At 37.5% G+C, this 10,464-nt stretch overlaps 1 pseudogene across 1 annotated transcript in view; it reads right to left on the bottom strand.

Annotated features, from left to right (window-relative positions):
• Positions 1-1,718: 1,718 nt before the first annotated feature.
• Positions 1,719-10,464, bottom strand: part of LOC143677576 (MRG/MORF4L-binding protein pseudogene) — a 30,542-nt pseudogene continuing 21,796 nt past the window's right edge. Inside the window, exon 2 of the transcript XR_013172686.1 lies at positions 1,719-4,588. The product of XR_013172686.1 is annotated as an MRG/MORF4L-binding protein pseudogene (transcript). The remainder of the gene's footprint in view (positions 4,589-10,464) is intronic.

Genomic DNA, 10,464 nt, shown 5'->3' with positions numbered 1-10,464 from the left:
TCTCTTCTACTGTGCCTTTCATTTCCCTAAGTTCTGTGATTTGTTTTTTCAGACTTTTGATTTCTTCCTTTTGCTTCTCCCTAGCCTTCTTAAATTCTCCCTCAATTAGCTGATTTGATATTTGGTGAGATTTTCCACATCTGTTCAAACATCCTGAATTAATTGTTTCAACTCTGGTATCTCATTAGAATTGTTGGCTTGTTTCTTCAACTGGGCCATGTCTTCATTTTTCTTAGTATGATTCATACTGCTGGCATGTAGGCATTTAATTTTCTTAAATAGTTTATTCTGGACATTGTCTTCACTAGGATTTTCTTGCTGGATGGCTTTGTTCTCTAGCTGTTCTTTTACATCCAGTTCAGTTTATTCTAGACCTCTAGCTTAGGTTTTGTTTCATGAATCAGAATGTTTCAGTTCTTGCTTTCTTGTTTCTTGCCTTGTATGTAGGATGCATTTTTTCCTTCCTTAGGAGGGTCCACTTAGGCATTTTAGACCCTAGTCAGATTTTCCTAGACCAGACTGACCTCCTCTCAGGAGGAAAGAATCCCTGCATCAGTTTTCCCTGAGGGTGAGACCCAGCAGGTTGACAGACTTTCCTATAAAGCCTTTAGACTCTGCCTTTTTCCTATCCTGCCCAGTATGTGGCACTTTTCTGCCTGTGGGTCCCACCAGTATAAAGTGATGTGGTGTCTTAAACTTTAGCAGACCCTCCCTGCTGGGGGTGTGGTTGAGACAGAGAAGAGGTTGTAAACCAGCTTTAATTGCTTCAGTTTTCCAGTCCCTGGGGCCTGAATTCCTTGAGGGAGAATTCCACCTGAGCTGGGCCTCACCCCTCTTCTGGGGAAGGCACAGCCTCCAGGGGATTATCTCCTTTCACCTGACCAGCCTCACTGTCTCTCAGACAAGCTTAATTCTACCCTTGCCTGGGGCAGTTGGAGCCTGAGAAGTCTTGCAGTTGTTAAAAAAAAAAATCCTTTTCGCAGCAGGAGTTTAAGTTGGTACATTGCTCTATGAAACTCCATATCCTATGTGTCCCCTCTTGTTTTTTAGGACCCAGACCTTTTCAAGTATTTTGTGGTGTCTGATCCAAACGAACTTGTTTTTTTTTTTTTTTTCCATGAGCCCTACCCCCTCTGCTACAGGGCAAAAACTAGTAACTTTAGCTTTTATTTGAAGTTTAGTTGAGATGGAGGCATACTTTTAGTAGTTAGGATTTGTTAATTAATTCCACAATTGGAGCTCAGTTGAGCTGAACCCCTTGCTGTTAGTAAAGTCTTTTTCCTTTCTGCTCTGGGAACCAGGCTGTGGGCGAGGGGCGCCAACCTCCGTGGCTTGGGGACTTATGGTTCTGAGCGGAAGAGCAGCTGGTCCAGCTTTTCCAGACTGGTGTACAGTGTAGCCCTAGCAGTTATTCTGTACTGTTCCTGGCTATTTTCTAGCTGCTCTGCAGGACAAACTAAATTTCACACCTCACTAAGCTGCCATCTTGAAACTTGATATTTCTTTTAGTCTCCAGTGTCTTGGGCAACCAGAAGGAAAAATCTGAAATGTGGAATGGTAACCCAAATCAAACTTTGAAATCTGTTCTATAATTATTTGTTACAAAGTACTTTGACATTTATTGCTTTTAAAAATACATTATATTTCACAATAAAAAATGTGTTATATATATATATATATATAAAAGATTAAAGAGTCAAGGTACAACCCAGGTCAAAGTTAAAGGCAGAAATGTGTGAAAACACCTGAAGCCTTGCCTCAAAGCAGAGAAAAATAATTTGAATATCAGGAAAGATTAGGAGAGTTTAGTCTTCCTGGCCAAATCAACCAAATGCCAGTTTTGAAACTGGCAGTTAAAATAATAACTAGCATCAACTGCAATATGGACATCAGGTCAATAAGAAATAATCTATTACCTCATTTAACAAAGGTTATCTACCAGGCAACTATTTCTTATTGAAGTTACTATTATGCCGGGGAAAGGAATTTTATTCAATTTAAATGTTTGACAAAGTTTTATCTTGAAGTTGAATATGTTTTAATTTGTAAAAGGAAAGTTTCTTTGTTACTAAATAATTGGAGCATTCTAAGGTATAAATCTGATATCTACTACTATCTCTTACCAATGCAAGAAATCTAATTACGTTTGAATCTATAGGCATTTATCAGGTACAGTAGTGTTTCAGGTATTATGATAATGATTTGCAAAGTCTCTGACTTCAGTTTTATTTTTTAAGGGGTGGAAACTGAAGCTAATGTGAACAAGACTGCTGGTGGTAAAATACAAAATCAAAATCCCTAATTTTAAAGATAATTTAAAAATGGAGTGGTATCTAAGTGAAAGGGGGATAGAAGGAAGGCAGGTAGAAATAGACGGAAGGGTTTTGCACGCAACAAACTATTCATAAAACAAGGTATAAAGTAGTAAGTACTATGAAAATAACAACAATAGAGAGGCAGGACAGAACATGTGGGAGAGAGCATCTCTGGCATGTTTCAAAAAGAAACTGGTATTTGAGAACAGGTTATGGTATATGAAGGATTTTGACATATATAACGAAGGTGAGATGAATCAGAAAATATTCACTATTTTCACAAATACTAGTAAATAATAATTACTAATTGTGCTGGTTTGAAAGGATGTATGGACCCTAGAAAAGCCATGTTTTAATCTAAATCCCATTTCATAAAGGCAGAATAATCCCTTATTCAATGCTGTATGTTTGAAACTGTAATCAGATCATACCCCTGGAGATGTAATTTAATCAAGAGTGGTTGTTAAACTGGATTAGGTGACGACATGTCTCCACCCATTTGGGTGGGACTTGATAAGTTTCTGGAGTCCTATAAAAGAGGAAACATTTTGGAGAAAGAAGGAGATTCAGAGAGAGCAGAGAAGAACGATATAGCCAGGAGAGCAGAGAGCACACAAGCCAGTTTGGAGATAAAGAAGGAAAACGCCTCCAGGTGAGCTTCATGAAACAGGAAGCCAGGAGAGAAAGTACCAGATGACGCCTTGCTTGCCATATGCCCTTCTAGCCGAGAGGGAAACTGTGACTGTGTTCGCCATGTGCCTTTTCAGATGAGAGAGAAACCCTGAATATTACTGGTCTTCTTGAACCAAGATATGTTTCACTGGATGCCTTTGATTGGACATTTCTATAGACTTGTTTTAATTGGACATTTTCTCGGCCTTAGAACTGTAAACTAGCAACTTATTAAATTCCCCTTTTTAAAAGCCATTCTGATTCTGGTATATTGCATTCTGGCAGCTAGCAAACTAGAACACTAATTTATTAGTTTATACATTATCTAATTATGAATCAATAAATTGATCATTAATTAAATATCAAAACTTTGCTAATATCAGTAAATATTTCAATTAGAAGGCTTGGTATAAGAAACTTAACGAGGATTTTTTTTTTCTTTCATTTTTTGTGCTTTAATGTTTCCAGCAGCCAGGTGGAAGCCCCCTCCTACAAGCACCGTGGCCAGGCTGAGTGGCCTCCTCATGCGCTCAGTCTCTTTGACAGCTATGTGATAATACAAAAATAACTGCTACAAATTCTCAAGGTCTGGCATATAAAAACAGAGCAAAAAGTATCTCAGTATTCATTACCTTAAAACAAAACATTTCAGAAAAAAATACAACACAGGTTGAACTTCCGCATATAAAACACTAATAAAATAGTCTTCTTAAAGATTAAATAGTGAAGTACCAACCAAGTCACAGACACTGTTACAGTACAAGTGGACAAGGCCGTGTCCCGTACTCATTTTGGAAGGCAGGGGCGACCAGGGCAGGCCAGGAATGGCATTTGAGGCCCCATTCCCAGGGTGCTATTGGCTTAGAAAGAGAGGCTGACAGGTGAGCCGGAGAAGACCAGCTGGGCCCCTCTGAGAACAGTGTAAAGCAGGGTCCTCACAGCTGGCTCCAGACCCTGGCCAGGGATGGCCCATTGAGGGCACAGCCCCACAGGTGGCTCACCCCAGCAGGAGCACCCGGTGGCCTGCGGGACTCGCACCCACAGCCCTCTTTGGCTCCATGGCCGCGGTCAGCGGCAACCTAGGTGGGCAGGGCCGCAGCGGACTGGTTGCCCCTGAAGTGACGGTGCCCTGGTCTAGGTGCGGCGCCGCTTGGCGGCACTGGGGCTGGAGGGGTTGCTGTTGGCCGTCAGGACTTTGTCAGTGACACGGCTGCGCTTGCGTTTGTCGGCGCCCTCTTTGGACCCCAGGTCGGCACAGCTCCTATCCTTCTCTTTGCTGGATTTCTCAGCTGCTTTCCCCAAGCTTCCTGAAGACGAGAAAATGTTGTCAGCTCCGCCGTGGGGGTCCACGTCCTCCTTCACCTCCTCCTTCACCTCCTCTTCGATGGTCACTTTTCCTTCTCGGACCTCTTGAATGATCTCTTCGGGAAGGACGAAGTTCCTCTCTGGATTTGGGAATGGAAGAATCTCAGACTCATGCAGCGCCTGCATGTCGTACATGGTGCTCAGGTGGTCCCAGATGACCTTGGAAGGGACCTGCCGCCCGATGTTCTGGCTGAACTTGTCCCAGATGCAGATCATGTGGAAGTGCCAGTTCACACCTGCGAGGAGCCTTAATGAGGATTTTAGGGAACACTAAGTTGCATGATTTAAGTGGAGTATAGGGTTAAAAGCAGTGAGATAAGAATTAAGGAAGGAAGCTGTTGGCTTTAACTGCTCATTATGCTCTTAATGCACTATATTTATACCTGACCGTATCTTTTTTAGGAATTTTATAATATGGTATTATAATGTCTCCCCTTTAGTTTGAGCTCCCCCAGAGCAAGATTCCAAATCACTGAGTTTTGTATTCCCAAAACCTAGTCCACGCTTGGTATACAGCAGGTATTTATCAGATATTTTTTCAAGGAATGGCTGACTGAACAAATGAATCAACAGTACAGCAGAACCAGATTACACAGCCTTAAGTGCTTATCTTCTTCCCTAGGAAACTGAATGAAAATTATGCAAAGTGTCACATTTGAGGGACTGTTAATTTACAGGGAAAAAAAGTGGGAATATAGAAAATGAAAAAGTAAAGTTAAAAAAAAAACTCATGTGACCTATATGTTGTCATCTTAACTCTACATTTCAAAACTCTTTGGATCCTTCATGACATTCCAAAAATAAAAGATAATTTTCTTAAACGCGATTTGCTTTGCTTTCTAAATTTATCTTTTAAAATAAAAGTCAAGAAAGCAATGAGACACTATACACTTGGATCCAATGTATTTGAATCTTTCAAATCTCCTTATGTTGCCCAGGGTTCTTACTAACTGAAAAGCTGTTATATTTTCAAAGCGGTATTAGAAAAATCAGGAGGTGACAGGTTGACTATAGAAGACAATTTTAGTGTCCATTTCCTGATAACTACAACCGAAATGTGAAAGGAAAAAAGTTAACAGCATAAAAAAGGCAGAGGTGACATTAAAAATGCTTCAAGAAAATGGAAGCCCTGATAAATTTCATTAAATAGGGCAATGAAATTTGTAGGGGCACTATCGTGTTCAAAGTTTCAGCAGTTCCTCTTGACTTAAAAGATACAATTCATATTCTTAGCCTGGCATTTAAGATGCTACAATTTTACCCAAACCTAATTTTGCACTGTTATTTCTCCTCATCTACTGCACACTAGACCCAAGCTAGACCACTCCCCTTTCACTGCCTGAGCTCACTGGAGCCCTTCTTTAGACAACATGCCCTTCTACCCATATTTCTGCCTGATGAATCACATCTATTTTCTAAATTCCAGCTCAAACTCCAACCTATTCCTTCTTCTTCTTGTCATCTTCACCTATTTCATGATCTACTTCTTCCTCACCACCTTCTCTCACCCTTGCAGTCCAGTCATGTCTCATTCTTTTCATTATTCCAGGCCATTCACTTGGCACATAATTGTTTGCTCTCATTTTTTCTGGTAACAATGCACATATAAAGTTATTAGCTTCTGTAGAATTCTAGAGAGACTATAAATATGGACAAATAAATCTTAGTAATCTAATGTAAATCTTTCTGTGGATAATTCATGACATTTTTCCTCAAGACAAACTGACTTAATAGGCCATTTCATTTCTCCATTCAGCTGTGGAATATTTCGAAGACAAAATATAATGTCAGACTTCCCACAGTATCAAATAAAAAAACAAAACAGTGCCCAAAATGTATACTTTAAATCCTTGCAGTTTATTTTAAGTCAATTATACCTGAATGAAGCCCTGAAAAAATTCCTCCCTCCGTACAAAGAGTTTGTAGATTAAATATTATGGTATAGATAATTTTAGACACTGCTCTTTCGTATTACAGTCCACAGAATAATTGGTTCCAGTTTCTAGCTAATGGAAAGACTAGGAGGCAATAGCTACCCAGGGATACAGACAAACTCCTACCTTGCTAACCATATCTTAACTATGTGCCCTTGATCCTAAAAGGTAATACAATGAGCAAATGAGATTGGCTCAGTATAAGTGCTTCCACAAATAACTAGTAGGCAAATAATATATTTTATACAAAGTTAGAAAAATACTTCTTCTTAATGACAAAATTACACAATTAGGAAAAGTTATATCTTATTATCCAAACTGGTATCTCTGATACCCCTATAAAATTACAGGTATCTTACAAATACTTAACTTGAAAATGACCATATGTGGAAGCATTATCAAACCCCAATGACTCCAAAATAAACAAAATGCAACAGTACTATTCCATTTCCCTTTTAACAGCCTCAGAACCTGAAAGTGTTTCTTTGATTTTCTCTTGTTACCTATTAAGTCTTGCTCTTCCTTCTCAGGTATGAAGAACATTTTCATGAATTCCTCTTCTACTCCCATCAAACAAAAAGGGAAATAACACTGAAAAGTTCAGCTTTGCAGAAAATTATCCCACTTTCCTTTGTCAAAACCCTCCCCACTCCCCTGCCCCAGGCCTTTCCAACATGTGTGTTGAGAAATAGTCTTCCTCTAATATCACTTTAAGCAGATGGTGATGCTAGGCTATCGATTATTTCTCTCCAATTTTAATTGGGAACTCAGTATCCCACAGAAACAATGGTGAGTTTTGGGTTAGAGTATCACTAGCATTCTACTGGAATAATATATTACAAATGCACCTGACCTTGAAATTACTTAAAACATTTTCCAGGCCCTTTTCTTAGAGATTCTGACTTAATAGGTTTTAAGTGTATATACAAACAAGTACCCCAGGTGACTTGTCAGTAGAGTGGCCATATAATTTAGGGCATATATAAAAGTAAAAGGGGGTACTTTATCAATAAACTGGGAATAAATTGGTATTGTTCCAGACAAGCTGGTGCTACTCTATTAGGTAAGATTGGGAAACACTGGCATTATTTTCTCTCTAGTTTTCAACATAATTTTTCTTCATCTTAAAACATGTGTGTTTCCTCTTTCCCTTCTAAACAAGCTGAGTTTCATTAAAATCGGAAGGCAAGTGAATATCAAAAAAAAAAAAAAAACAGAAAGAAAACAAAAGAACATGGAAAAAGCCATCATATTGGCTGGATAAAAATTTTAATGACAAAGTAGCAAAGAAATCACGGTACCATCCCCAGGTTTAGTCTCAAAACTGGGACCAGTGAGTAAATTCAAGTTTACTTCAATCACAAAGGAACTCTCTAACTTGGACTACATTTCACAATCACTTGTCCACCGGAAAGGGGGGACATTTTTATCCCTAACCTAAGTAAACCAGGTAGACAGAAGTTTGAGTTAAGAGGGACTTTCTCCGAAGTATAGAAGTAATTATTTCTGAGTAATGCCATTTGTATGAGTAACACAACAAAGTCTTGAAGAAGAAAGTATGGGGCTCTAATGCAGTAAGTCTGACTAGCTGATGATTTTGACATATTTCCCAATAAACTTGCCTCCTTTAATTCTAGGGCTAAAGAATGACAAAATAATTGACCTAATTAACTCCTAACATGATTATATACCCGGTATTATACCTGGGCTTGGAGTACAAAGATTGACGTTGATGTACTGGCTGGGCATTAACTGGTTATGGTAAGTAGTTTAGCATCTTTGAAGCAAAGAATGCCAGGTGACGAGCTATGTGAGAAATTAGAAAAAAAGAGAAAAACACTTCTATTCAGATTTTATGGTAGGATATGTAAATTTGTAAGCAATTCAATGAGTGGTTACAGATCACCAACTTGTACTAGGTTTTCTATTGTGCATTTACAAGGAGGGGGTAAATCCTATGTAATCCTTGGAGCCCCATAATTTTAATTAAAAGGACTACCCCTTGAGACTCTTGCTTCTCCTTTTACACAGCTCCAATCACTCTGTCCTACCCTTAGGCAAATTTATCCAAAGATGAGGAGAAAGAGGATGAAGATAGGGAGGAGGAGAAAACAAAAAAAGTGGAAGCTACACTTATTTCTGATATTGAAATTGTGACTCAAATGGATCTCCACTAAGTGTGAACTTTTTAAAGGTAGAGATCTATGTCTTTAAAGATAGAAGCAATTTAATTAGTAACTACTTTTCTGATCTTAGTGAGACTTTGCAAACATGATCTCCACTCAGTGGTAAGGTGACAGCAACAAAAAAGTTGTGTAGCAGCTGTATGCAGTTCTGTATTACAGAAAAGCCATAAAGTATTATTCATATGTCACAAACACAGCTTGAATATTAGACTAAAAATACACTTTTCTCTACTTTTTCTTGTTTTAATTAAATATTCAAATCAGCACACATTAAAAAGAAAAGCAAAACTCACATAAATCTGTGGAATGTGTACAATGAACAATACACAGGATGAAATCTTTTCTGTAATCTGAATGGCAACCAGAAAATTTCATTCTCAGTTTATCATACAGACTTAACAAAACTTTATAGCATGAAAAGACTCTAGATAACAAATACAAGATTTTGAACCAGGGTCTTAGAAATGTAAACTGCCATTCCAAAAATGATGACAAGTAGATGTGATAAATAGGAATCTTCACTAAAAACCAAAAATCCATTCAAATTTGAACAAGCCGTGCATCTTTGGATGAAGAATTATTCATATGTATAGTTAATATCAAACTAATATATTCTTTAAAACCCTCTTTTACTTCCAAAATTCAATGACTATATGCTGTGAATGCTAACCTATAGGGAAAATAAACACTTAGTTACACCTAATTAATATAAAACACCTAAGTCAAGCAATGGATTAGGGAAAACAGGCTAATTCTAGAGTTTCAACAAGAATGTCTAAAACTTTTTTAAAAAGGAATGATTTTAAATAATCTTTCAACCTGCTCCTTAATATTACTAAGAAGAAAAGGAATCATGCAAAATTCAACAGTATTCTCAACTAAAATGATAACTTACTTTATATTAACAAAATTTCAAAAGCTTGGAAAAATGTAAAAAAAAGATAAAGACATGAAGGACTAACATGGATTTCTGTGAACTTAATATCATGTTAGTAGGCATTTTTAATTTGAAAACTTAAAACTTATTCTTAAATTCTTCTGTGTTTGATTGTTCCTCTAAAGTTAAACACAGAATTGCTGTATGACCCAACAATTCCACTCCTATGTATATATCCCAAAGAACTGAAAACTGGAATTCAAATACAGGCACACACACGTCTATAGCACCACTATTCACAATAGCCAAAAGGTGGTAATAGCCCAGATGAATGGATAAAGAAACGCAGTAAACACACACAATGGAGTCCTACTCAGTCATACAAAGGAATGAAGTACCAACAAATGTAAAGCATTGATGAACCTCAAAAGCATACTAAATAAAAGAAGTCAAGACACAACTTAACATACTGTATGATTCCATTTATATGAAATATCCATAGAGATAGAATGTGGATTAGTGGCTGCTAGCAGCTGGAAGGATTGGAGCACAACTGCTTAATGTGTATGGGGAATTCCTTTAGGGGTATTAAACACATTTGGGAACCAGATAGAGGTGGTGGTTGCACAACAGTGTGAATGTACTAAATGCCACCGAACTGTCCTTCTTAAAATGATTAATTTAATGTTATGTGACTTTCCCTTCAATTACAAAAAATTCCCCAAGAACAGCATAAATGCCCATCAATAGAGAACTAAAAAAACGAACTGTATATTTATACAAAAAGAATTTTGTTCTCTAATAAAAAGGAACAAACTTCAAACATGCAATAATTTTAGATACATATGAAAAACATGTTGAGTGAAAGACATCTTATATAAAAGAGAATAGAATTTTTTAACTCCATTTATTCAAGTTCTAGAACAGTTAAACTAATATATGTGGAAAGGAATCAGAATTTATGGTTGTTGCTTCTTGAGGGTTGCACCTCTCAAGTCCCCTACCAGCAGTGAATAGGTACATCTCTTTCTCTGAATTTTCTATAGCACTTGTTTCTCTCTGTTTGCTATTTTTTGGGGTCTGGGAATAAGAATGATGGTAATTTTCTATATCTT

This window comes from Tamandua tetradactyla, chromosome 3 (assembly GCF_023851605.1).
Source record: "Tamandua tetradactyla isolate mTamTet1 chromosome 3, mTamTet1.pri, whole genome shotgun sequence".
In the NCBI taxonomy this organism is placed as follows: Eukaryota; Metazoa; Chordata; class Mammalia; order Pilosa; family Myrmecophagidae; genus Tamandua; species Tamandua tetradactyla.
This window is presented reverse-complemented; position numbering and strand designations above follow the sequence as displayed.